Source organism: Cupressus sempervirens, chromosome 5 (assembly GCF_028749045.1).
Source record: "Cupressus sempervirens isolate cs-2001-9-10 chromosome 5, ASM2874904v1, whole genome shotgun sequence".
Lineage (NCBI taxonomy): Eukaryota > Viridiplantae > Streptophyta > Pinopsida > Cupressales > Cupressaceae > Cupressus > Cupressus sempervirens.
In genome coordinates this window covers 276,851,581-276,877,958 of record NC_143122.1, presented here as the reverse complement: position 1 = coordinate 276,877,958, position 26,378 = coordinate 276,851,581, and the positions used below count along the sequence as shown (strand labels likewise).

Sequence of the window (26,378 nt, the reverse complement as noted above, 5' to 3'; positions counted from 1 at the left end):
CTTGATCTTAATGTGCTTGATTTTGGCCCTCCTACCATAGCTAGGAAGATTATTGCAGGATGGGTTCATGCTAGAACAATTTGAGATTATTATCATGGATGCTTTGAATCCAACAAATGATGAACTTATAGTGGAATATTATTTGACAAATAAGGTTTAAAATAATAGTTTCACTGCTAGAACAAGTGTTAAGGTTGATTTTAGCAAACAAAAATTAGACCAAGTGCTAAAGTTGATTTTAGTAAGGGCGAGACTTAGAATATTATGTGCAAAAAATAGATTCACTTCACTACTGTTAATTCAACCCCATTTCTTTGATGCATCCCTTGTACTTCACAACTTCAATTAGATGGGTTTCCCCCAACTTTTTCACTACATTTGGACATTCAAATTATCAACATTTTTTTTATTGTGAAATTCGTGCCAAGTGTTGGCAGTACATTTCCATTCAAATTATCAAGATTTTTTTATTGTGAATTTTTGCAAGTCCTAGTAGTAGGTAGTACTTTTGTTATGTTTTCCTTTGTAAAATTTAATTTGCTTTCATCGTGGATACTTAGACAACATAGGATCCTAATTTATTTCCATAAAATCTTGATTTTGTAGACAAAATAAATATTTTAAGAAAAGAAAAATCATATGACATTCAATAACTATACTAATTCAACTTTGTAATAGTTTCATACATATTTGTAGTTATATGACATAAACATACAAACAATCAACAATGTTGCGCTTGCACAAAGAAAAAATCAAATTAGAAAGTGTACGCACAATAGTACTTTTAGCCTATTATAGACTCCTTTAATAAGTAGATTTTCATTTTGCTTGAGATGACTTCAAATAGCTATACAATATTGCAGTGCTTGACCAATCTCATAAATAAAATTTATCATTTGATTTTCTCTATTACACTCAATTTAGCAGCAAAATTTACTTATGCCCAGATGTCTATTTTACTTTTGCTTATATGTTCTCAAGCCATCTATACTTCGAAGTGATTTTGAAACCACTAGACCCAGATCAGTCATTTGTAACTACACCAAAGCTTGATATGTTCCACAAGGCAGATACACCAGTAGTTGAATTTAGATTCCACAATCTTCTTAAGTTAGACACTTCACGCTTCCACATTTCTTTCCCTCTCCTTGTTGTAGGCAAGGACTAGAGTTGCTCATGCAACCCTTGTTATTTATTCAATTGAAGTTTTCTAAATATAAATAATATATTTTAAAAAAATATTAATTTAATTTTTAAATTTACTTAATTTGACATTAAGACATCTACTTTCATAAGATGAGGTTTTTAAAAAAAATTTAAAAAATCATTATTATTATTAGTAGAAGATAAGTTAGGTTTTGGTTATTATTATTACTATTACTATGTTACAATGATCCTCTGTTTATGCAATAAATAAAAAAATCAATATAAAGTTATTGTAATTTTTACGCTAGTACTATTGCATTCACTTTGAATTAATTTATAATCTATTGAATAATCATAATGAATTATTTTTTATTAATCAAATATTTGTAAAGTTTGTATATTAATTTATTAATCTAATTTATTATTGAATCTAATATCATTTGATTTTTAGAGCTCTCCATATTGATTTATTTTTGGCTGTATTTTAGATTATTATGTTTTATTAATATTTAATGTTGCTATGTTTTTAATGAAGTTATTATAAATTTACTTGTAATATTTTTAATCTTTTACTATTGAAATAATTGTTTATTTTATATATATATATATATATATATATATATATATATATATATATATATATATATATATATATTTTCTTTAATATTTTATTATATTGCATTTACTTTTAACAATCGATGAATTAATTTATAAATCATTGACCAATTATAATGATTTTTTTATTAATCACAATATTTTAATATAAATAATACATAGTAAAAAATAAAAATATTTAGTTTACAAAATACACATTTATTAGTATTTAATATTTCTATGTTTCTAATGAAGTGATTACTTCTAATTACTTTTATCTTTTACTATTAAAATTTATATTTTAATTAACTCTTAATACATATAATATTAAATGTTTTACTATAAATAATGTAAGGTAAAAAAAAATATTTATTTCACAAAATACATATCAAACTAATATATTTCTAAGTTATATTATATTATTTTATAAAATGTTTTATAATACTTAGATTATATAATACATAAAAAATATTATACATCTATTTTTATAGCTATTTCTATCACAATATATTTTACCACAAGTACATGGCACTATGTGACACTATGTGTACATATTTATTATTGCTAATTAATTATTTTATGGCAATAGTAGTATTTTATTAATATTAAAGGTATAGTTTTTTAATTATAATTAATAATTATTTATCAATACATTATTTTTAAAATTTAAAATTATAAATAATTCTTTCGAATAATATTACATATATATTAATAATACATGGTTAAAAATGATCCTATATTTTATGATTGTATTATATTTTATTATTTTTCTTCTTCTAGTTATTCATTTTACTATGAAGTAGGCAATTTTTATTTTATTTTCTATTACAAATTTTTATTGTTAAAAAAATTGATGGGTTGAAAATATTATTATCAATTCATAAGAACCCTCTCTCACCATAAGGTCTTCCATATTTGCTTCAATTCAAGTACATTCAACCAAAATAACTTTCCTACCAACAAACTTGCTTCTCTTTATAGGAAATTGTACAATTCTATGATACTTCATAAATATTTTTATTATTATTGTTGTTCAAATTATAATAATTGTATAAAACAACAAGGGCTTTGCAGAGCTCGAGTCCTTGCCTTGTGCAAGGAAGGAGAGTAATAAATATTGAAAGAGGACATGCAAACATGTTTATTTAATGAGAACAAAATTTGATAAAAACAACAGTCCACGAAATATTATTACATGTGATGATTACAAAATTAAATAAATATTTCATAATATCTTAGTTTGTCATGAATAAGCCTTTAGACATTATCTATGAGGAGTATACTAAATCTAAGTATTTTTAGCTGGCCAAATGTAACCTCTGTATATAACATAATTTAATTATTAGTCTTGTTAATTAGTCACATGTAACCTTCATATATAACATAATAGTAAATCTAAGTGTTTTTAGATACTTGTTAGAGAGAGTGGCCAAATGCCTCCATATATAACACAATTTAAATATTAGTCTTGTCAATTGGTCAAATGTAACATCCATATACAACATAGTTTAAATATTAGTCTTGTCCATTAAATGAGAAATGAAATATATGGACAAGAAAACAAGTTATAGAACACCCACTTAAATTAAAGATCATGAAATCAACCTTTAAACCCAATGTCAGTTAAATGAGGTATTTTTGGCGAATTCATATATTTCCTACAACTTGAAACTCAACACAAATATGTAGCTAATGAATCGACAAAATAACTCTAATAAAACAACAATATAACCATCCACTACAAATTATATTTGACATTGACAAGGAAGGGATAATTTAATTTTAAGGTAGAATAAGTATCCAACTTCAAAAATGATATCAAGATTAACACTTGTTTATTTATTTAGAAGACATTCAACTCTTCCATAAGCCACTAGTATTTGTGAGTAGGGTTGTTCATATGAGGTACACATTTTAGTTTCGACAAGGGATACCATACAAAAATTTCGCTACCTATATAAGAAAGAGCACAAGTCTATACACTAAAATAATTATATATCAAAGGATCACATTGCCTGTAGATATTCTACTTAATATCTTATACATCCTTTCTACATGTCCACATTTTGCATACATTGAAGATATGCTAGATGTGTTGGAGAGTTGGATGTTCTTAAACAATTTTTTAATTTTTCTTCTCTATGCTTTGTAACCACTGCTATTTATACAGTGAAGAAATGTGTTTTAGCATTTTTTTTTCTTGTTTTACTATAGTTTGAAAACAATATTTTTGCTATTTTTTAGCTTATAAAGATTTTCTTTATTAGTTTTATTTTGGGAATCAAATCTTGATATATTGGAGACTCTGTAATTATTCTTTAAAAAGTGTTTCTATCAAGATTGTAGTTTTGAAGTCTTCTTGCAATTTTATGTTTTTCATTATATAATATTTCATTTGGTATTAGAGCAAGTTGCAAGATATTTTTTTGATTGTGGAGACAACAATTGTCTATAGATGGCTAATGGAAATGATTTAGCATTCCATTATTTAATGGAGAAAACTATGATTACTGGAGTATCAAAATGAAGACCCTACTTTTATCCCAAGATCTTTGGGAATTTGTAGGAGGATGTATATAGAACCTACATATCAGAATGTATTCAATACATGGACACCACAACAGAGTTGAAAGAAGATAGAAAGAAGGATCACAAAACTCTTTTCACCATTCAATCTACCTGGGATGTTTCATTTTTTCCCCTAATTGTTAGTTTAACAAAATCAAAAGATAAATTGGAGACTCTACAAACTGCATACCACAGAACAAACAAAGTCAAATCTTGGAGATCTAAATCTCCTCTAGAGCCAAATCTGCTCCAGAGCCAAGTCTTCTCTAGAGCTTATGCATTCTCACATTTGTGGTGACATGGAAGAGTCATGATTAGGTAAGAAGCTTTATTTTTTGACCTTCATTGATGATTACTCACGCTGCACATGGGTTTATTTTTTGATGCAAAAATCTGAAGCCTTTGCATGCTTCAAGAATTTTATGGCAATGACAGGAAAACAAGCGGGTACTCTATCAAGATACTCATAGCTGATAGAGGGGGAGAGTTTACTTCTATTGAGTTTTATTTTTTTGTCTTCAATGTGGCATACAAAGACAACTCACTATTGCATATACACCTCACCAAAATGGTATTTTTGAAAGAAAGAATCGTACCATTATGGAAATGGCCCAAAGCATGTTGGAGACCAAAAATATTCCAAATAGATTTTGGGTATCTAAGTAGTTGCTAATACAATATGGTCTAGGTCGGTCACAACTACAAACAAAAATTAAACTATCCTTAACTCTTTTATGTACAAGGCTCATGTTTTGGTACAAGGCTCTTAAAACATTGGAAAATTTGGTTTTATGCCTACTAATTTCGTTTGCCTAAAATTTAATAAAGCCCTATGCTTAAATTTTATTTTTTGGAATATTTGACTCCAAAAAAATTTCAACAAATTCTTTTTTCATAATACACAAAACAATGAATAAATATTGATTTTGAGCCAAAGGTCCATGTTCAAAAGGAATGCAATCTCATCTCAATAGAGCTAATTGCATTAATTATATGCATGTCCCATAAGTTGCTTTTAATTATTTTGTCATATATTTATTTTACCTACATGAAAGCTTCTGGCAACTTTAGTTCAATCGGGTTTCAATGAATTAATAATAATAATTATATTTGTGGATGTTGAGTTATATATGTATACCTCGCTTGAGATTGGATTTTTCTAAATTAGAAAAAAGTAAATATAATGTTTTTTTATCTTAGTTAACAAATTAAATCTAAACATATTGAAGTACACAAAAATATTATAAATGTCAAATAAATTTTCTCTTATTAAAAACAATCAATCTGATCTAAAATCGATGTGAAAAATATTTTATGAATTAATTCAATTATTTTTTAAATGTTTCATTTTCATTAGTAAATTTAAAATTTAACCTCAAATAGAACTAAGAAATAATATTATTAATTTTTTTAATAAAATCTCACATTTATAAAACATAAATTATAATAAATAAATAATATTAACTGTTTAAGATGTTAATTTTAATTCCTAGATTCTAATGCATCAAAGGTGCTTGCAAATCAAGTCCTTTCCATTCTTGAACAGTTCTTTACTACATTTTAATCTACCCTAAGCTTTGAATATTTAGAAATGGCAAAGTTTGAAAGCAAATTTAAAACTAAAATCTTTAAACTATTCTATTCTCGTCACTCTATCTTTTACACCGTCCTTGGGCAATTAGGACACTTGTATTCATGACATTCTATTATCTAGTTATTAACATCTCTCAGACCTAGAAATCACATTTTAATTGAATGTTGAAACCTTCCATATACTAGTTGCAGGTAGATGTATTTCTTTACAAGTTCCTCAAATAAACTCGTATTGACATCAAGGCTTAAGCTTATTTCACTTTTTATCATTTGTAAAACACTGAGTAAAATCTTCCACACAAGCAATTAAAACACCTTCTTTGGAAAGATTATCTCTCTATTTGCCCAAATTATCCTTCCACAATTTCAACATAATTTCTTCTCCCTCCAATTCCCTCAACCTCAACAAATTATTCTCTCTTTTAGGCGGCAACAATATGCTCACATCAAATTCATTAAAAAAAACAATCAACCAAAAAAACTTCATTTCCAAAGCTCACATGTAATTCATTAAAAAAAGTCAACCAAAATAACTACATTTCCAAAGCTATGTTAAGAGAAAGTCTTACACTCAATATATAACGTATATATCTATATCGGTCGCAACAACCAAATAACATCTAGCTTAAATAATCTTTGTTTTCACCACCCTTGTATATTGTTGTGGAACGAGTCTTGAGATCTCGACTTGACTTTCCTATTATCTATTAACTCCTCCATTACACCCAATAACACTTGTAGTATACCATGAATCTCTCAAAATATTGAATTACAAAAAGATGGAGAAAATATCTTACCAATTCAATACAACAAGTTCTGTGTCCGTAAATTTGTTCTAAATAAGAAAATTGGTCTAGAATCTTTATTCCAGGCTCTGAAGTAATACACAAATATTAAAAATCTCTCTGCTCTAAGAGAAGTGGCTAACTGTAATATTAACAAATGGAAAAGATCTAGAAACCCTAAATTTGAAGAGATTACATATAAAAAAGAAAATATGCAATAGGATGATCTTGAATATAATTTCTAATTGTATTTTTCTTCTGCATTGCCACATTCGAAATCTATGCAACATGTGGAAGGATAGCAAAGACAAGTGGACTGCAAAGGACTGCTACATTATGTAGTGGAATATTTGTAGACTGCCAATTGTCAATATTTGCAACAATTCTTTTTTTTTTTTCCTATTTTTTCTCACTTAAAAAGAATAAGACCACCGAAAAAAAAGCCTACAACCAAAGGAAAAAAAAGAAACAAAAAAAAGAAATCTAGTTTAATAGGAAAATCTATAGGATATGTATTGTTGTTGTGATTCCCTAGAACTGGATTAATATGAAAAAGACATAGGAAAACTATAGTCTCCTGCCTTAAAGGCAGGGACTAATAATGCACAATGCATAGAGTATTTATGTAAATCCCTATTTTATATTATGATGACAAACATTTTTCAACATTTATTTATTAAAACTATATCATATACATTCACCTTCAATTTTCCTTCCTTTACATCCTTAGCCCTTTACCTTTAATTTTCCTTTATTCCCCCTTCACTTGTCTACCTATAGGGTTCCTTTTTCATCCTCCTATATTAAGAAATAGCTTGCTATAGGGCCAAATGCCAACAAAAACATCAAATGCTAATTATAAACATTTAAAAAAAAAATTCTCCCCAAAAAAATATTTCATAAAAATATAATAATCTTTTAAAATTTAAATATTTAATATTTAAAAAAAATTATATTATTTTATAAAATAAAATAATATAAAATTTTAGAAAACAATTATAAATGAATAATAAATGTGAACTTAAAGAAAATTTCTAATTTATATTTCGCGTACAAATTTTCAACCGCATACAAATTTTCAACGCTTGCCCACAAATATTTGTCCGTGGTTATACAGCCACGAAAATGCACTTCCTTTACATTGCTTTTTCTAACTTTTTAAAAAATTAAGTCCTCTCCTTCGTATGGAAGTGCATTTTCGTGGCTGTATAGACGTTGCCCAATTATTTCAACCACTCGTAAAAAAGCATAACATCCCAACGCAGGAAACAAGTAAAAAAGCAGAACTCTGAAACGCAACAAACGGGAAAAAAATACAAAATATCTCTACACAGAAAAGGACAAGACGAGAGAGAGCAGAATCATTCAAGGAGCAATAGCAACGACGAATTTTTACACACATTCCTCTCTCTTTAGTAACTTACAGTAGGTGGAAAATCTGTTGTCATTTTATTCAACTAGGGTTGCTAATGAATTTTTTCCAGCAATTTTTCGTTCCTGCCTCTCCTGTTTTGATATCAATGAGCTTAAATTGTTTATGAAGATGCAGAAACTGTTTGCTCTGTTCATATACTTCTCCCGTCATTTGATTTGGGGTTTCTGCATCATTGCAATCTGAGTTGTACCCCTTTACAATACTTAAGACACAAATTTGATCTTTCCAATTCTTTTAAAACGAATAAGCCAGTTTACCATCCAAGTCCATTATTTGCCAAACTGCGAAATATATATCCAGGTTTTTCACCCAAATCATTGCTCATAAGCTGGTTCCAGGTTAGGTTCTCTACGAGTTATAATCTGGGAAAATAGAGCAATTGTTCATTTTCCCAATATATTCCTGAGTTAAATATTTTTATATGCTTTATCTAATCGAATTTTATGATTTCTCCCACAATGTGCCTGCTCATTGTTGGGATTTAAGGGTCTGAGGGAAGTTTTGGCGAGAAGAATCAGTGAAGACGAAAGAAAATAATTTATTAATCATTTTCTGATATTACCTGCGGTATAGCACAATTTATCTAAATTTTAAATTATATTTGTGTGTAATTTGTTTTTCTGTAGAGACTCGATGCAGGGCTAGTCGTAAATTGTTTTAAGCTTTAATTTATGTAATATTGATTAATTTAAGTTTTACAGAGAGATTTTATTATGAAATTCGAATAGGGTAGCGCAGTTGTTTTTGAAGTGATTATATAAATATTTTCATATTGTTTTTGCACGTACACATAGAGATTTCTATATTTCTGAAATAAATCCTGGCTATGTACATACGCGTATGATGAAATAATATTTATAATTTTTGCAGGTTCTCTATTCATCTGTAATTATTTAGAAGGGTTGTCCTGGTTGGAATAAAGCTGCATTCTGTCTTAAGGTATATTATTTTGATATATGGATTTATGTTCTTGTTTGTTCTGAAATGATGTAATTTCTTAGGAATGGTGTGTTGGCATTTGTTAATTCGTTTTCTTATCTTGTTATTCTTTGTGTTCGCAGCTACAACAGGTAGAATTGTTTTCATTGCCCGCTTGCAGAAAAGGGTCTTGTGATCAGGTAACTACAGTATTAGGATACTTTTTCATGTGTGGATAAATATCAATTTACCAATAATATGATCAACCTGCCTGCGTGACAAATTCGTGTAGGATTACTGATCTACAATATGCAATATCATTTCTTTCTTGAATGTTATCATCTAAATTATGATGCAGAAGTGAGTCGTCGAGTATAGTGTTGCCTACTAATCAATCTGCCTGTTACATGAAACTCATATGCAATATCTACACAAGTTTGCAAGATTCTGAATCAGGGGATCTCATATACCGATTCAGCAACGGATATCAGGGGTTTTTCATCCTCCACTTCGAGAACTAGAGGAGTTTCATTCACGGAAGTTCCATGCTTTATAAGGAGTAGAAGTCAGAGAATAAATACTTTTCAATGATCTCCCCTTTTCCTTGCTTGATCTCTTTTGAATAGATTATTTCTCCAAAGAGTTGTAACTCCTCAAATGCCTCTTGATTAATATCTGAAATAAATTTAATTATAATCTCATTTAACATATTACTTTTCTATTATGGAAGAGGTTTTGAGTCCTTTAACTTCTGTGATTTCATTCACTTTTCAATATCTTTTTTGTCCTCTTGCACTTTAGATAAAAGGCTGCAACTACCTTTTTATTTTTGACTGTCTTGTTCGGACCCTCTCAACTTATCAGCACCTCTTATCCTGTTTAGCAGCTGTTCGAGTCGGCAGCATCTAAAGTATAAGGTTTCCGTTGTCCTGTTGCTGCATCCTTTTCAAACCGTCTTTATAAAATATTCAATATTCTGAATAAACTCAAACTAAATTCAACGAAACGCACTTGTAACCTCCGAACAGGATTACCAAATGATGTGGAGGGTTTAGTCAGTGCTATTTTTTAAAGAGGGACGTTACAGTTGTAGTAGTATGAAAATAAACAGAGTTTTTTTTCTTATTGCTGCTATGGCATTGGAGCCAAAGCATATAAGATAGAGGAATCACTTTTCTGGGGCATATGCTATTAAGAAGATATATCTTTGTTTTGGGTTTCCCTTTAAATCTGTAAGAGCAAGTATTTGCAGTATACTCTACAAGAGGGCTGGCCACATGTACAAATCTCCAAAGACAGATCAAACAAGTTCGATAATCTATTTTGGATTTGTATGTACAGTAATTTTTTATTTTCTGAAGTTTTATTAAGGGCAGCAACAAAGACATTCAAAAGCAGTGCAGAGTAAGTTCAGTTTAATTGATGAAACTGAATGTGCAAGGGCTAGCATACTTTAAAAGTTCACTGTAGAAGAGTTTAGTTTTCAAGCATATTTTGTGTGTGTATGCGATGCTAGGTATGGTGAGTATTTTTAGATTATTCATTCTATTTTCAATGGAAATGATTTTGTCTACTGGAGTTCTAGAATGCATTTATTTTTTTTGATGGTAACTTGTATATTTTATTAACAATATAATATGATTTTACATAGTATCAATAGTTTTTGAAATTCAGCCATCCCAGTCTGCCATGAAACCTGCAACAAAAATCTTACAACTTCCGAAAACTGCTATAGTCCCTGCTTCCCCATTCTAGAAACAATCTAATAGCTGATCACGAACAACAGAAAATTGACAGAGTGTTGGTTGACATTTTGTCCCTCTTATGGTTTGGCTTATACCTTGACTCTTGAGTGCCCAATGTGGTGGAGGAACAGGCTGTAATCAACAGATGGGTCAGTGTGTAGGTGATATCACTGCCCCCTGAATTGAAAGGTACAATTCCCTTACAAGTGCAAGATATGCAATGAATAATGTTTGGAAGTGATCTTCCTAGTACTACTACTACTTTGGGTATGCTCTTAACCAGAGAGCAGAAGAGGAAACAACCAAGTTACCCATAGCCACAAGCAACCCAGACAAAAAGAAAGATTTGGACAGCCCACAACACCCACAGCTATGGCTATTATAAGCTGTCTTTCAGCTCTTCTATACTAACTCAACTCTAAGTACTCCTACGGCTACAATTACTGAATGAGAAGATGGCGCACTTGAGGATGAACATTCATGGGCCCAAATGGCTCTCTGACCAGACAAGATCACCCAACAGTAATCTCCCAGCTCGCTTATATCTAAATTCCAAAATACACCAATGCAAGCCTACACTAAAAGATGCAACCAGTAACAAGAAATAGAGGTACATTCAAGGAAAATAACACTCAGATTACCCTGCCAAACCACAATAACACTCAGATCACTATAGCTTGATCAGTTTACCATTAAACATATCCCACTTCTCATTACCGAAATGAACATGCAAGCTACTTTAACTATACATTGAAACAGTGGAAGTGAACCAAAACTGAATATGAAAAGCAATACTTAGATTGTTTATACTGCTAACATACAACACTAACACTTTGATCAGTGTGATATTAACAACTTCAAATTCAATTGTCTTTTACTTCCATGCAAATCTAAACTATGAATAACAAACATTCAAAGTAAACCCAGTTTCTCATTCAGTAGTCTCAGCTACACGGGTGAATTACACTAACACTTTGATCAATGTGACATTAACAACTTCAAATTTAATTGTCTTTTATTTCCATGCAAATCTAAACCATGAACAACGAACATTCAAAGTAAACCCAAATTCTCATTCAGTAGTCTCAGCTACACGGGTGAATTCACCAAGAAGTTTGCTTATCTGGTATTCATCTTTCAAAATTACATTTATAGGCCCTCTTTTGAGTTTGTCCAGTTACATTCATCATTATATTTCAGAGCAGTTGCAGAGGCATAGCCAAAACTAGGTAGGACAACACTCATCAGTTACAAAAGTATGTATGTGAGAAGAATTGCCAAAAATGTCTACAGTAGAGAGAGAGAGATAAAGGGAGTGACACTTGTCAAACTTCAGACTTTAGAATTATCATGGGAAGGCTTCATAATGCTTATGGTTCTGTGAGTCAATTCTTCTTCTTAGGAGTTATAGACTTGGCCTTGTGCGCCTTCATAGCATCAACAACTATCCTCAGCTCCTTGACACATGGGATGAACACATTGTCAGTTGTGACTACCCAATAGTCGTGGTCTTCTGTTAATCCTTCTACCATGGAGACCTTGGATTGGAGCTTGTCTGATGCTTTTTTCAGAGTACCATTGATTATTGACAGCTCCAGAATCCTTGAATCTTGGAAGTTGGCGGGACTGGTTGTTTCCTCAATGAATTCTAGGAACTTTGATTTCATCCGCTCAATGTCTATGAGCTGTTTGTTAGGAGCCACATTTGATTCTGTGTGCAGATCTTTGAGGTACACGTAGACCTTTTCGATCACCTTCTTCACTGATTCATACGCACACCTCAATTCTTGTTCGGACTTGACCAAGCTTTCCTTCTTTAACTCTATCGATTGCTTTTAATGAAGCAATGATTCTTTGCTAGTTCTGAGAATTCCATGACTAATGGCAACATCAGTCTTCATGTCTGTAATATTTTGTAACAAGGACAAATCCTTTGTTAGCTTCTCAGCCTCTGATTGCATAGAGACTTGGTGAGTAGCCACCGTCTCTCTCAATTTTGCCCCATCCAACATCAAATTGCCGAGATTCTCAATTAAGGGAGGGCCTTGGGTCTTCAAATTTGCTATCCATCCACGACCTATTTGCCCAAAGTGTCTTTCCTGCTGTAGCTTCACCAACAAATTCTTATTCTCCTTTGCCAAAGGTCAAACCTACTCAGGGTAGCACTATCTGCTAGAACAATGGCGAGGGGCCTGACCATAGCTCTGATATAATTTGTCAATCCTTTGTTAGAGGCCTTCAATGTCGCCTTAGTCAGCATCAACTCATCCAGCCTATCCTCGATTTTAACATTGTTGTATTTCCACACATTCAACATAGTATCATGCATTGGAGGATCCATATCATATGTCTTTATTTGGAAATTACCTAGGGCTAGATCTTTGATTCGCCCTTCCTTTTGTGGCTCTGCTATCTCCATGACCATATGCCTTGTATTCATATCTGTAGCAAGGGCTGCCAAAGTTCTCAGCTTCTTCACCTTCTGTGATGATGGTTGTTGCGGTTGCATTGCGTGGGCAATCGAGTTCTTTGGAGGTGCACGCTCCTTTGTCTTTCTTTTCCTCTCAATTGTATCCTCCAACCAAGAGTTGGTTGTGAGGACATTTAGTGCGGATTGTAGTGCTAAGGGGTCAAACAACTTCCTCACAACTAGAGGAGTCTCCTTTTTCCTGCTAGTGAAAGGAAAGGTTACAGTCTTAGTAATTGAATGTGTAGGAGGATTACCTTGATCAGTGCCTCCTTGTTGTTGTTGTAGAGGAGTCACTTGTGCTTGTCCATCTCCATCGGAGTCGCCATCTAGTGGGTTGTCCTCTGGTTGATTGCTATCTCCATCAAGATTTATCACTGACACGAAGAGGAACCTTCTCTTTCTAGCTGCTTGCTCCTTCTCTTTCTCTTTTTCCTTCTCCGCCTCTGTGTCACCTACATTTCTAGTGTCAGGCAGAGAGCCTCCTCCACAAGTAGGAGTTATTTGAACATTTTTCTGTGGAGGCTGATCTCCTCCAATTGATTGGGATGGATCCATGGAAGTGGATGTGGTTGCTGCAGTAGTGGAAGTGGCCGTAAATGTTGTCTGAGGTCCTTTAGATACGCCTTCAGATGAACTAGTAGCACTCGTTCTCTTTCTTCTAGCTCTCATCCACCCTACCCACTTGTCAGTCCTCTTGATGATGCTATCCATCAGAATCTCCATTTCATCAATTGTAGGATCCCTCGGTGGAGTAGACACAATGGGTGTGTCTTTGATCTCTTTTTCATATGTTGAGGACCTCATATAGTATCAATCGTCTTCAATATCCTCAACATTGATATTTACTTTGTATAATTTGACTTGCTCAACAGTGAGCCTGGACAAAAATTTTCTCAGGTCTGAACTTCAGTGTACAATCTGCCTAGTAGTCCTCTATATTTGGCACATGCTTGTAACTGGAACCAAGTTGAAGATTGTCTTTTACATAATCAACAGGATCAAACTGAGGCCTTATCACTTCATAGTCCTTCAATTTATAGTTGCCCTCAAAGGCCTTGATCGTGTTCTTTGCATTTGACCTAGATGCATGTTGTCTTGCATTTTGTCACCACAAAATGTAGGTAACAATACGAAACTTTTTCAAATTAGTTTCGCATTTCTTTGAGTTTATTTCATTATTTAATTGGTTAGTATTGATCAACCAATTGGCACCAATTGATACAATGAATCTTTTTATTGAAGGCCTTCGTCAAGTTGTTTTATTTTGCTTTCTGTCGAGCCTTTGCTTGATTTTTGAAGCCTTCAAAGTCCGTTTTTTGCTTTTGAGTTTGCGTTTGTTTGTTTTTAGTGCTTTGGTTTTGCTCATGTCATGCCTTTCATTTTCCCCTTCGATTCGGTCTAACCTAGAGGTCAATCGGAGTTGTCAGTCAAGAGATATGGTCATTTTAGTGCCTCAAAAGTGGACATTTTAGGTGCAACAACACGAATTAAAAATATGATGTTATATTTTTATTTTGACATCCACTTTTTGAAAATATAACATTTTACTCAGTTTTTGTTATGTTTTGAAATTACTTTTTATTTAAATTTATAACTTAAAGTGACTATAGTGCACTTTATGTTATAATTTTAGGTTGTACTTTTTAATTTTTCACTTAAAGTGACTATAGAACTATATAGTTACTTTTTAAATTTTTGATTTTTAAATCAATTACTTATATAAATGTCACTTTAATATAATGTTTATGTATTATATTGATTAATATGATGCATAAATGTTATTTTTGACCCATATTGATGACATTTTTATAAAATTAAGTGAAATACATAATTTAAATGCCTCAAAGTGGACTTTTTATGTGCAAATGCATATAAAAATGTATAAAAAGTGGAAACTTTTCATGCTATTGCACCTAAAAATTCACTTTGAGGATACTTTTCATGCCGTTATATCAAAAACTTGTAAAAGTGGACCTTTTTGATGCAATGAGATGAAAATTTGAGTTTTTATGCTTGTGCATCAAAAAGGTGAGACATTTTAAAATATGTAAGTGACTCCAAAAAGTGAGCTTTTAGAGTCTTACACATTTTAAAATATGCAATGAGTCTCAAAAAGTGAGATTTTGGAGTCTTACACATTTTAAAATATGCAATGAGTCTCAAAAAGTGAGATTATGTCTCAAAACATATTTTAAAACATGTAATGGACTCTAAAAGGTCCTCTTTTGCCTTCCAACATGTTTTAAAATATGTAATGAACATAAAAATGTCCTATTATGTGAAGAAAACATGTTCTTGCTCCAAAAACCTCCTATTTTGATCATAACTTTTAATTTTCTCCATGGATTTGGATGAAATCAGTTGCATTCAAAACGTTTTGGAGAGGTGATCATTTTGCCCTCATCAAAAATCAGTTTATTGCACCCAAAAATGTGTTCAAAACTCCCAAGCTAGGGCACAATTTTGCAAAAAACTCCATAAATCTTTAAATTTGGAACATGTTTTTGTTTGGAATCAAATCGTTTTGACCTTATTTGCTGATTCCATTACATTGTGATCATTATTTTGGTGTTAAAACACCAAATCGTATTTGCTTGGAGAAACACGTTTTTGCTTAGAATGCCCGAAAAATTGGGGTTTTAATCCACTTTTATGTGTTCTAAAGCAATTTTTTTGCATTTGGATCCATGCATATCCATTTGGGGAAGTCGTTTTTGCATTCACAAGTCAAAAATGACTTAAAAACATGCAGTTTTTGGCCACGTTTTTGCAAAAATGGCCTAGATTTTTTAATAAAAAAGTCATGTTTTTGTTCAAAAAACTCAAAAAATTGCATTTTCAACCCATACATTTGATCAAAAGGGATTGTTTTTGAGTTTTAAATGCATGATATTGTTTTTGGAGACCATTTATTTGGCACTTTCATGTCAAATCCGACCATTAAATGCTCATTGCATGCAAGTGTGGAAAAAGTCAAAAAATTGTTTGAAAATCCGGATTTAAGGGAGAATTTGTCTTAAGTCTATAAAACTTGCTATTTTGGCTCTTTCTCCTTCATTTTTGGCACTTAATCTTTGTGTAAGTGGACCTCTTCTTTCATGCATTTTAATTCATGCTTATCTTTGCTGATTTTATGCATGAAATCATTGAATAGATGCCATTTGTAAGAATCTTTGCCTTAGAATGTGCATTTTTCCTTTAAATATAGATTTCTCCTTCATTTTGATGTTTTTGGTTCTAACTCAAGTTCCAAATTCGAATTTCATCTTTGGATTGCATTGCATCTTGGCATGTTTTGAGTTTTTTTCAAAGGTATGTTGTTTTTCTTTTGTTTTGGTTTTGTGTGTTTGTTTGCCAGTTTTTCTCCATTTGGAGAAGTTGAAAGTTTTTTCCCAATAACTTGTTTTTTCCTTCATTACATGCGAAAGCGTTATCATTTTTCACATTCCATTTTCATGTCATTACGTCTCACATTTCATTCGACAAATGCGATTACATGTTTATCATCTCATTCGCCATCCGCACATGCATGTAATCCCATTTTTCATTTCCGTTTTCATCCATCTCATTTTTCGATTTCATTCGCATGACACGATTACATGAAATGTCGTAAGTGTAATTGCATCTAAAAGGTTCAGTTTTGACTAAAAGTCACTTTTTGAAAAGTAAAAAAGATGTCATTTTCTCCTCTCCATGTGCATTCACACTTCCATGAGCAAATACATGTTTCCGTATCTTTCCATGCTTTCCATCTTAGCCTTCATCCGCATATGCATGTAAAGCGTATCTTTCACTCACACTTGCATCTCATTTCACCCTCCACCTTCCGTTACATGTTGCATTTACATGTAATCCATTTTCCGTGCAGTGACATCTTGAAAGCCCAAGTCACTTTTTGAAAATCGACAATCTCCATTTACACGCATTCCCATGCGCCGAGCACTTTACTTCAAAAAAAAAAAAAAAAAAGGGAGTTAAAGGTGCTGATGGAAAGTTGTTTCGAGTGTACATTCGAACATCGTCAAGAAGGTTTTCAAAGTGTCAAAGACTCCAGTTTGTGCTAATCTACAAAGGAGAATTCACGACAACTTGAGCAAGAAAAGATGGATCACATCAAGTTTCCACATGATAATGGACAATTCATCAAAGAGAGCTAGAGGTTATCAAAAGACGCAACACTATGGTTATCAACGTGAATGCAGCAGTACAAGGTACAGGAACTCCCAATCCTGTTATCATCTGGGATTGCATCGTCAAGTACAAGGCCTTTCAGAATTGTTCTTTTCTCTTCGTCTTCTTTCTTCTTCTTTCATGTTTGTAGTTGGAGAAGATGCATTACATGAAAAAGTGTAATTACATGTAATGCGAGTTACATGTGTATGTAAAAGATGTAATGCGAGTTGCATGTAACCTTTTAGTTTCTGTAGTTAGACTTGGTCAAAGTTGGTTGAGTTGCTCCCACTTTTTCCTCCCCCTTTTTCTCAACTTCTTTGCTTATATAAAGGAGTGCGCCCTCATTGTAAAAGGATCATTATCTTTATGCAATAGAGCCTCGGAGAAATTGTGCCAGCAGAACTTTGTTTGTGTAGCACTATTTTGAGAGAAAGTGAATACAAAGGAGCATTGGAGACTTAACTTCGATTAAGTGAGATTGTTATTTGTGTGAATTGTAAGCTTTGTCTATAATTCATTCAAGTTACCTTTGATTCGTACTATCTTTTGTCATTGATATTGTATCTTGTGATTGATAGAAAAGAGTTAAGAAACAATTGAAGCCCGAGCTTTGACCAAGAGCAATTGTGAAAATCCATAGCTAGAAGCTTTGTCTGTAGCTTGTATTTTCATCTTGATTCGCAAAATAGTTAGATTGTTCTTATTTTTAGGAGTCTTTGTGCCCTAATTGTAGAGATTTTACTATGTAGAAGTACAACAGGACTTAGAGCCAAACTGGTACGTTTTGGCTAGCCTTTGAGTTAGTTCAAATTTATTGGTATCACTGTTTCCAGCTCATGATAGAAGTGTAATTAGAGATTCACCTTGCCCATTATTCGCCTTACAAATAAGTGGATCCTTTCTTGAAAGTTAAGAAGAAAGGATAATAGTAACACCCTCTTTATAAAACTCTCAATTTCTTGCTTACCTTGAGCTGATCCAAGGAACAGTGAGAAGGGGGAGCCTTCCCTTTAAGGTAGGAGAGACTCTGTTTCACATGCTGTGGCTGGTCATCCTATTTTGCGATTGAATTTTTACCCAAAACTGTTGGTTGCAAAATATCCACCCAACAATGCACATGATTATTGTAACATCCGGTTTTCCAGGGACTCGAGGAATACAATTACTTCTTCGTTTCAAAAGAAGGCAGTTACATCATTCAAGTTCATGTGAAGAAGACTTTACCGTTAAAATTAGTTAACAAAATTTCTTAACTAAATACTTGAAATTTCATTAAATGAAATTACTTTTGAAATTGAAAATCACATACCTCGGAAAAACTGAGACTGAAAATCAATAAAGGATGCTTTTGCAACCACCCGGATTAGGCCACAAATACACTATAACAATTTCACAAGTCGGCTATCATCTAAAAACTGCTAACTCAAAATCATTTGATGATTACAACTAAATACCACTATAATTTAAATTAGGTCATCACATATCATTTTACCAATTAGGGCATCAATTACCATCGATTCATTTAGGGCTTTTGATACCACTTTACCACTTAGGGCTTTCGTCACCACGGATTCAGCTAGGGCTTTCGGTACCATGGATTCAATTAGGGCTTCCAATATTCCAATACCACTGTATCATTTAGGGTTACAATTGTCACACAATCAATTAGGGCTTTGGATTTCTTTTCCTTTCGATTGCTTATCTGTGACAGTTTCTCAAGATTAGATAAATACTTATATTCAATATTCATTTATATGAAAGTAAAATGATGGTAACAATGAAATACTTCAATTTAATCTTACCTTCTCATAAACAAAAATGATAATACCTGTTTCTGATAAACAATTGAATGCATGGCTTATCTCTATCTGATGCATATCCGACTTCTTGAGAGAGGTGAAACATTGTCAGGGGCTTAACCACCCAACCTCGGACCACAATATATATCCCCACACGATCTCTAACGAGAAAGGCCCTCTCTACTCGAAATTGACAGGGAACATCTTACCATCCACTGGACTTCAAGATAAAAACATGCCATACGACTTGGCAACAGGAGATCACCATAACAGAATTATGCTTGAGTTATTAATTTGTTTAAATGGTAAATATTGTATTGTCATAACTGATATTAATTCATACTATTGAGGATTCATCACCCGTCTTCTTGGCTTCACAGCCAGGTGAGTCCCAGGTATTCGGGATTCTCAGAGTAGACGGCTCCTTCATTTATTCATCCATCATTTCATATTCTATGGTTATGTTCTTAAGAGTTCTCAAGATGTCAACATTCTTGTAATTCTTTTTAATAGGTTCATCTACACCTTCTCACCATAATTAGGCCATCAGGCCGATGACTCCTTGGTGCCTGAACAATTATCCATACTGTTATGTCTTGTACCTTATTCACCTTATTCTGGCTCTCAGCCTGGTGAATTTCCTTGGTACTCCATTTTCGATATTCAGTTCAGATTTAAACAATATTCCACACTGTATTATAACTTTTATCATAGAAAAAGGTCATTCAAAGACTTACTGATTATTACATAATTATTTTCTCTAAAGGTCTCTAAATTGAATGACTAATTAGTTAACTCCACCATATTGCCCTATGAGTTCCATGGTGTTAGGATTTACGATAACATTTTCCGTTTTGTAAGGTTTGACTAAATGTATAACATTCTAAGCCAAATTTAATTGCTCTCAGCTTTCATTGCATTTCTATCTCTTATATGCACGATTGATACTCTTATGAATAAAGAATCATCTATGGTTTAAGGATAGTTTCCGAGAATTAGAGATCTATTACCGCCCATCATGATTCAGTCTGTGGTTATATTAGTACCAGAACATTGGATTGCTTTACATTTCTTCACCTTATCATGCATCATTGCTGATGAAATAGTGTTCGGATTTTTCAAGATCTTTATTGCAAATATATAACTGGATGTACTTGGTTCTAAACTGAGATGGTTAATTTTTACATATATCATGAATTACATCAAGCTACAAAATGAATCGATTACTATCCCATGTATGAAAACACATATATCATGATATGGGTTCATTATCTCAATTTCAGTTTCTCAATTTATAATAGAATACATTTGATTTTACTAGAGAAGATAGCATTCTTAAAAAAAAGAAAAACAAATAATTATACCCTCGAACAATATAGGAGAATGTCTGAATTATCATCTGTTAATGGTAATGATAATAAAGTAAATAGACGGCAGGCTGGGAAACATAAGCTTACTTCAAGACAAAGATATATGGAGAATGTTTCACTGGTATAAAAATGCAGTGATTTATATTCTGTACGGGCTAGACTGCTGACCCAATTTAGCAAACGTGATAACAAGGAAAGTATAATTAAAGAAAACGATTGTAAGAAATGGGTAATTTTACTCAACTCTCTCTCAATTCCAAACCTGGAAAGAGTCTGCACTTGTTTCAACCCGTCAGAGGCTTGCGAAACTGATATTGATTTGTCTCAAGGCGGATATATGATCAGAACTAGATTCAGTCTTTCCACACAGCTACAAAGAAACTCGGATTGATGACACACACTGTTCTGCAGTGAATAATGCTTCCTCTTAATTCGAATGGTCTCCTACTGGTTTTTCCACGGAATTGCACTTGTTTTTGGGATGCAAGAATAAATATAGTCGGGGCTATTGACATTGTAGCCGGGCAGGGAAGTATTCGAAAAGAAATTGTAAAGAAAAGAAGCTGGAAACTAGCATGGTTGCTGGTATACGACAAGACTAACATATATATTTCTGAGTCGACCTTACGGCTTCCCTGCCGTTACAAGATTCATACTCAATTTCTTTTATTCAGTCGGTTTGAAAAGAAGAATAAAGAAAAGAGGGAAAAATAAAATGAAAAGGAAAGATGAAGAGTTTATTTATTAATATTACTTTATATCATCTTATCCTCTTGGTTAAGTTTATAAATACGAACGTTTTTAAATATTAATTAAAATATTATGATAAAAGATATATTAAAATCCTTAGAGGTATGTTTATATATTTTAACCCAATTATTAAATTATTTATTTAAATAACTCATGCAGTTCCACATATGAATCCTGTTTCAAATTGCTAGGTCCTTTATCCGTCTGCTAGTGATGGTGATGCCCTGCCTAATTCTTTTCTGACAATGCTTCCACCCCTTCGACAAGCTCCTGCAAGGAATTTCTCTGTAATTATCATATCAGTTAACCTTTCATCTTAATTCCATGAATTCGCGATTAACGAAAAACTAACATGCCATCTTCACTTGAAATCATAATGACTAACTATCTTACCATTTCACCAGATTATATCAAATTAAACTGCCAACTGACTTCATGTAAAACCTCAACGTCCATATTTCAAGCTAGGTCAAAAATTGGGATGTAACAAGCATGCTCCTATAACAACTAGGAAGGGGATTCCCGTTTTCTTAATAGCTGTGCACAAGGTATTCACTTATAGAATTTGTCTACACAGTTTAATTAAGATAATTTTATCCTTTGGATACCTTGGCAATCTCCATGGGAAGCCGTTGAATCCGCCAATTCTAATTTTGGAGAAGGTCGAGAATTGAATAAAAAAACACCCAAATAGAGTGACCATAGAAATTGCCTCTGGTGAGAATCTCCTCTCAAGATATCCTTGTAGCTTTCTGCATAATCTCATAGTAAAGGCATCGTTCACCTTTACGAGCTCCTCATGACTCCTTTCCAGTTGTAGGCATGGATACGTCATAGACTTTTGTTGTTTCATCATAATCTTCCATGCACGACAGGCTTGATCACTAGTGGTGGGTCGCCAAAGCATATATAAGATAGGAAGTCATATAAAACTGCTTGAATTCCTTGGCCTGATTCATCCAATTGGTAAGCCCATCACATAGAATTTGAGCCTGGTCAATACATTGTCCACCAACAGAAACTACGTGCACCAAAAAGAAATGGTGCTCAATAAAATTGAGGACTTCCTTATATCCTTTTAGTCTCAACAGTAGGGCCAGAATGTCCACGATTTTTCTCTTTAGAATAGTTCCAAATAGAGGCTTAGGAAGTTTACTCTTGTTGCTCTTAGGCAGCTGGAACTAGGTCGCCAATATATCTCCTCGCCTCAAGGTCTTTATCTCGTTGAACATCGAGGTGCATGACCCAAAATCAATATCACATTACTCGTCTCTGTCTAGGATCTCGAAAGCACTTTGCATTAGGCCTCTGGTGAATGTGAGGAAGACAGAGTCATCAGGCATCTTAATTTGCTTAGCCCTTGCATCATATCTTGCAATACATTCTCCAACCAGTTTTGGAGCTTGGACGGCCATTGGGAATCCAACAGCTTCAACTAACCCACTCTCCTTGAGTTTCTAAGTGATGGGATGAATAGGCTGGGTATTCAATCCTTTATCCAAGTCTCTAAGATTGTAGGATCTAAAAGATGTATCTATATAATTATTTCACTCACTCTCAAGACTAGGCAAACAACCACTACTACCAAGTCCCCCCTGCCATTAGCTATATATAATTACACAGAGTAAGAGAAATCACACTAAGCATGAAATTGTGTCCATTGCAAGATGAAGAACTGAAACAAGCAAGAATCCGTTCTTAATAAATTTTAATCCGATCGTTGGGCTTCAAATTTCCCGTGTCACACAAGTGAAGAGTGGAGGTTTAAGTCGGACATGACCTTTAGGGGAATAACGATCATATTTGCATTAAATTCGGTGAGTTAATGGCTCTATTAGACATCATTTGTATCAAAACTGACTTTAATAGGAGGTCATACAATAGATTTATAAGATTTGCCCCTTAAGCACTGGAGTAGTGGAGAAGGCACTTATCCGATTCTCCATTATGCATAAGCCTTCGGAGGGGAAGCTCTCAGTAGGAGAAACTGACTCACGAAAAGATACGCTTTATTTGGCTAAGTCAGGGAGAAGCCCTACCTCCCTCTTTTCGGAAAACACTCTTTTTTTCTATTTGAGGAAGCAACTCTTTTGTTGCTTTCTCGACAAGCTTAAAACCTAACATTTTTCCTTTATTGGGATCACAATAGTTGGGCTTCTACTCTAGCAATGGAGTGCTTTATTTTCCTCTTTCCTGAAATCCTTCATACTTAGACTTTTTACTCTATCTCGGGCAGCTTGGTAAGCAAAATGTTGGCATCTCCGCACAAATATTCCATTTCATAACAGAGCCGCTACCAAAAATTGCACTTTAACATGGCTTGTTAGAGAAATGGCCCACGAGGTGCTCTTCCGAATTTGAAGAAGTCGATTTCCTGCTTTTTCAAACCTCTTCATAATTGGTTACTTTTCAATTCGAGATGCATCAAACAAGTATCTCCAAAGAATATTTGCTTCTTATAATTAACCACTACCCAAATGTATGCTTCAACTTTGCTTTTTAGAAAATAGGCACTTGGGGTGCGCTTCTTTGGAGTAGTCACCGTGGTGAAAACCTGATAAGAGTGATACTTTCATAAAATTTGCTTATCTGAATGACCTTTCGGCATAGGACTTTGCTAAATATCCTCAAAAAACGAAATCTTCCTATATATACCTCAAGCACTAGATTGAATCCATTGTTTTGGAAAACTGGGGTAGCAGGTACTCCAAGAGCCGCGACGCACTAGATTTGGCCTTTTTCTGACACGGCCACACTTGCCTTCGAGACACTCCAAAGATGGTTCCTTATTGCTCAACATTCCTTTAAACATTCTTAGAATGCACAATTTCATATGCATACTTCATAAATAAGTCATGTCTGTACTTTCGAAAAAGTGCCTGCCGGGGTGCTCCATTGGTAGGAGTCGCACTTGCAGAGGTGGATCACAAAGAAAGACTTTGTCATTTTTAGCTTCAAGGTACTTTACAAATGGTTCGTTTTGGTTCAAGATCCCTCTAAGCACCTTCAGAATGTGAATTCAGACCATTTGCTTCATAGGCTAGGCCCAACTCCGTATTTTCAGAAAATGGTGGATCGGCTTCGCAACGCACCTAAAGTAGCTTGTGCCCGACGACTTCATCTACTTAGTATCTCTTTACTTAGGAACTCTTTCTCTAAGTATGTTCTTTATTCACATCACCAAAATGGAGTAACATTTCCTCTGTCGGAAAGATGGGTTCCAAGCTACTCCTCTTGCGGGGGCGTAGTCACAGAGGTGGATTTCCAACTTAGTGTAAGAACTCAGTCCTTTATTATTGGGCAATGTTAGGGATCTCTTTGCTTCATAATTACGCTCTTCTAATATTGCTTCATAATCTCTTTATGTTTTGGAAACTCACTTAAAGAGCTTCACTTCCAGCAGAGGAGCAACTGAATAGGTGATTTTTTGGTTTGAGCATACTTGGGTACAATTGAATGATCCAACTGATTTTTAGCTTTCTTCTTATCATGGAAAGGCACTCTACAACGATCCCTCCGAACCGATGACTATTAAAGGTGAATGGGCACTTGATTTTGATGAATTTCGCATGAAGGTTTGGGAGAGAGGGCGGAGTAGGGAATTCCCAAAATCCCGCACAAGGCAAGCTTAAGGCAATTGATGAGAAGAGAGCTACCTAGGGGGCAACCGAGCCTTGGACTTAAGACATTTGTGTTAATTTGACTCCAAGCTAGAAGCTTAAATAAGGGGGACTGAAAGTTTGGCACCACAGAGTTTGGTGATACCTGTGATGCCCCCCTTCAGAAATAGAATTTAATAATTTCTAATAATAGTAATAGTAAGAAGAATAATTTTATAAATAATAATATTAAAATGATAAAATAATAAATATACATTCAAGGATAATCAAATATAATTACAATGAAACCGACTGGGAAGACAGTCCTGATGTAATTCAGAAGATTAATATAATCAATATTATAATTATACTAATCAATGTTAATAGAACTGTTAATAAATGATAATATAAAATGTAATTGGTATTCTTTGTAAACTAATAGTATTGGAGGAGTGTCTTATCAATTATCAATGGATGCCATCTATTCAATTTCGGAGATATAAAAATAAGATCTTTTCCACCCCCATTTAGCACGATTGGACATTTCTATTAAGATATTATCTCCTTAGTTAAATACTTTCTATAATGGTCAACTACTTGTTTGTAGTCCATCTTTCAGTCTAGATAGGAATGTTTCCTATCCTGTCTTCAGTTTTGTTTCTAATTTCATCTTCAGTCTACGTTACGTCCTTGTAATTCTTTATAAGGAACACATTTGTTCCTCTATTAATCAATCAATCATCCGGAAATCCGTTAATCTGCCAATTCTTGAATCTTGTAACAATTTCTTCTTATTCACATATCCAGTATTGCATCTGCTCTTTTGAGCACGCTGCCTCTTGACAGATCAATGGCATATGTTTCTCAGTTTGTAATCAAACACAGCCAAAATATTGCACATCCTTTAGGACTAGATCAGACACAACAATACTCTTGCTATAACCAATAGTTGAAGACATTGCAGGCACATAAAGTATTAATCAAATATAGCAGTAAGAAAGAAATATAAAAGGAAGATGATCTGATAGCTTCAGACTATCAATTTGGAAATGGTAAAATATATTTGTTACTCTTCATAAGGAAGAGATAAAGTAAGAAATAAATCATTTGGAATTCTGACAAGCATTGTGTGACAGCAAACTATTTGTAACTTATCTATTAGATTATTACTGATTTACAGACGGATATATCTAAATCCTAGTAATGATAATGAACCTTATAGGATCTAATATATATCTCATATATGTATCTATTAATAAAAAGAATATCAAAATTATATCAGTTATATACTCAAGACCCATTTACTATTTGGCTTAGGCAGGGAAGGTTATAATGTTTTTAAGGAGGCGCTTGTATAAATCCAAGCAATGGCTATCTGTCCCAAGATAGGGTAGGGATCAACAACCCCAAACGCCTTGCGTGCATAGTCCCAA

At 33.2% G+C, this 26,378-nt stretch overlaps 1 protein-coding gene across 9 annotated transcripts in view; it reads left to right on the top strand.

Annotated features, from left to right (window-relative positions):
* Positions 1-7,944: 7,944 nt before the first annotated feature.
* The window catches only part of LOC149555652 (phosphopantothenate--cysteine ligase 2-like), a 76,901-nt gene continuing 58,467 nt past the window's right edge, over positions 7,945-26,378 (top strand). For 4 of the 9 annotated variants that reach the window (XM_089829783.1, XM_089829779.1, XM_089829780.1 and 1 more), the window contains exons 1-3: positions 7,945-8,111; positions 8,992-9,060; positions 9,183-9,239. The gene's annotated coding sequence lies outside the window, so the exon portion shown is untranslated. Of the gene's footprint in view, positions 8,460-8,607; positions 8,689-8,991; positions 9,061-9,182; positions 9,240-26,378 lie in introns of all 9 variants that reach the window. The other 5 variants (XM_089829782.1, XM_089829777.1, XM_089829781.1 and 2 more) reach the window with 3 other exon arrangements.